Raw genomic sequence first — 3,284 nt, forward strand, 5'->3', positions numbered from 1 at the left:
TAAACTTTACAAATTTGCCTGTCCTGGAAGTGGCCATGAAAATTTTTTCTCTACCATTCCAATTTTAGTATATGTACTCCTGAAGCCAAGTACTGCCTTAAAAATATTTTTATTGAAATAAAATTGTATCAAAATTTATATAAGTTTCATGTATTCATCATTACAAATCACGATCTGTAGATACTAAAAAAAAGTACCTTTATTACTTTTAGAATATGTATTCTAATAGTATAAACCTTTATTTGAGATCATATGGTTTTCAACAGTCCCCATGTTACTTTTTCATGCTTTCAAAGCTGTCATCATCACCCTGGACCACCACTGAAAAAGAAATGTAAGTAATACGATGGAGGACATAACTGGTAATTCAGTTGTAAGGGAAAATTAGACCGAAACAAATAATTTGACACCATATCTGATTTCTAAAACGTGTGCTCTTTGTCAAAACCAGGAAGAAGTGATCTTTCCAACTTGATAGGCACACACAGCAGCATTGGGAAAAGGTTATGACCATGTTTCATTCTGTTTCACCTTTGGACCTTTCTCCTACTTGTATACTTTAATGTTCTATAGTAGAATTTTTATGTCAGTCCTAAATTTCAGCGTGAACAGCTTTTCTTAGCATAGATATATTAACTCTATTATTATGCTTTAATTGGTAAAGCCAAATAATGTATTTTCACAATACTAACAAGCCCCTCCCCTGCCCCCACCACCAGATGTTTGTGACTAAAATCTCCAGGCTTTCTTGGAGTTGGGATGGGTTACCTCCCCTGACTTTACAACACTTCTGGAAGACTGGTAGTCACCCCCATGAACCAACTCCGGTGCCATCATATAAGTTCTACTACCGGCTACAAAATCAATACCCCAATATCCATGGCCTTCTTATATGCAAACAATGAGGCAGAGGAAAGGGACATGAAAAAAGCAATCTCATTCACAATTGTGCCCCAGAAAATCAAGTACCTCGGAATCAGCTTAATCAAGGAAGTAAAAGACCATGAAATCAAAGAGGACATGAGGAAATGGAAACATATACCATGTTCATGGATAGGGAGAATCAATATTGTCAAAATAGCAATACTCCCCAAGGCATTATACAGATTCAATGTGATCCCTATAAGGATACCCATGACATTCTTCAAAGAAACGGATCAAGCAATCCTAAAATTCATATGGAACAACAAACACCCATGGATAGCTAAAATAATTCTTGGGAAAAAGACGAGGGGAGGCATCACCCTCCCCAACCTAAAACTTTACTACAAAGCAGTAATAATTAAAACAGTATGGTACTGGAACAAAGGCAGAGCCTCAGACCAATGGAACAGGGTGGAATATCCCTACACACAACCCCAAATGTATGATCATCTAATCTTTGATAAGGGAGCAAGAGATGTGAAGTGGAGCAAGGAAAGCCTCTTTAACAAATGGTGCTGGCACAACTGGACAACCACATGCAAAAGAATGGGCTTAGACCTCGACCTGATACCATGCACAAAAGTCAGATCAAAATGGATTAAAGACCTCAACATCAGACCAAAACCATAAAGTACATTGAAGATAAGGTCAGCAAAACCCTCCACGATACTGAAGATAAAGGCATCTTCAAAGATGACATGCAACTGGCCAACCAAGTGGAAACAGAGATAAACAAATGGGACTACATTAAACTAAAAAGCTTCTGCACCGCAAAAATACAGTGACCAGAATACAAAGACAGTCTACAGAATGGGAAAGGATATTTATCCAATACCCATCAGATAAAGAGTTGATATCAAGGGTATATAAAGCACTGGTTGAACTCTACAAGAAGAAAACATCCAACCCCATCAGAAAATGGGGCGAAGAAATGAACAGAAACTTTCCCAAGGAAGAGATATGAATGGCCAAAAGGCACATGAAAAAGTGCTCTACATCACTAATCATCAGGGAGATGCAGATCAAAACAACCATGAGATACCACCTCACACCACAGAGATTGGCACACATCCAAAAGAACAAAAGCAACCACTGTTGGAGAGGATGTGGGGAGAAAAGGACCCTTCTACACTGCTGGTGGGAATGCCGACTGGTTCAGCCCTTTTGGAAAACAATATGGACGATTCTCAAAAAATTAGAAACTAAGCTCCCATTTGACCCTGCAATACCACTGCTGGGAATATATCCCAGAGAAGCAAAAAAGTATAGTTTAAATGACCTCTGAACTTATATGTTCATTGCAGCACTGTTTACAATAGCCAGAATCTGGAAAAAAAAAAATAAAGTAATGTGGAGTTCATACTCACTTCAATCAGCTTAATCAATGGCTAAATAAATAACAGTACTTTTGCATTAAAAAAAAACAGTATGAGACTAATAGCCAAGGACACTAGAGACAAGTGCCAGTTTGCCTCTGGTGGTGGGGTAAGAGGGCAGAGAGACCACTATGACAATGGTAGTTGGAAAGAATCACTCTGGATAAGAACTGTGTACTGAAAATAGGTAAAGGAGCAAAAATGATAACTTTTCAGTATTACAAACCTTAATGCATAATGCCCAAAAAGAGAGAGATGGGGAGGGGGGAGAGAGACAGAGACAGAGAAACACAGAGAGAGACATAGAGAGACAGAGAGCAAAACAGAGAGAGAGAGAGAGAGAGAGAGAGAGAGAGAGAGAGAGAGAGAGAGAGAGAGAGAGAGAGAGAAAGAAGTGCCTGCCATAGAGGCAGACTGGGAAGTGGTGCTGGTGGGAGGAAAACTGCTGACATTGGTGGTGGTAGAAAATGTACACCCGTGAAGGTGTATGGATGGTGTTAAAACATCCTGCGCCTGGTACTCAATCATGCATATCTTTGTAACTTTGTAATTTATGGTGACTCGATTTTTAAAAAAATTATAGAGGCTATTCATAGTAGGCATGTTGTCTGTGCGCTGCAGCTGAGGATGGCCTCTTGTGTGGCCTGTGGATTCTTCAGGAAACGATCAGAAATTTTCGAGGTGCCTGCGAGAGAGTGTATTTGTGTGAGTACTGGGTTCTCCAGCGTGGGTTGGGGGTGGGGGTGGGGGCCCGGGTCCCCTAGATCTCTGGGTGGGGCACTCTGCTCCTGAAGTTGCAGAATGCGCCCTTCTGTGCCAGCTCCCAACCTCGCGCGCAGAAGCAGGAAATGAGTTCTCAGAGTGTGGGCGGGCAGAATCAAAAGTAAAAAAAAAAACGCTTCCTGGAGGCGGTGCCGTCCTTTCGGCTCCCCTTCTCAGCCTTCTTATAGGGACTTTTTCACTTGGGACGACGAGAGCGCCGGA

The sequence above is a fragment of the Sorex araneus genome, chromosome X, assembly GCF_027595985.1.
Source record: "Sorex araneus isolate mSorAra2 chromosome X, mSorAra2.pri, whole genome shotgun sequence".
In the NCBI taxonomy this organism is placed as follows: domain Eukaryota; kingdom Metazoa; phylum Chordata; class Mammalia; order Eulipotyphla; family Soricidae; genus Sorex; species Sorex araneus.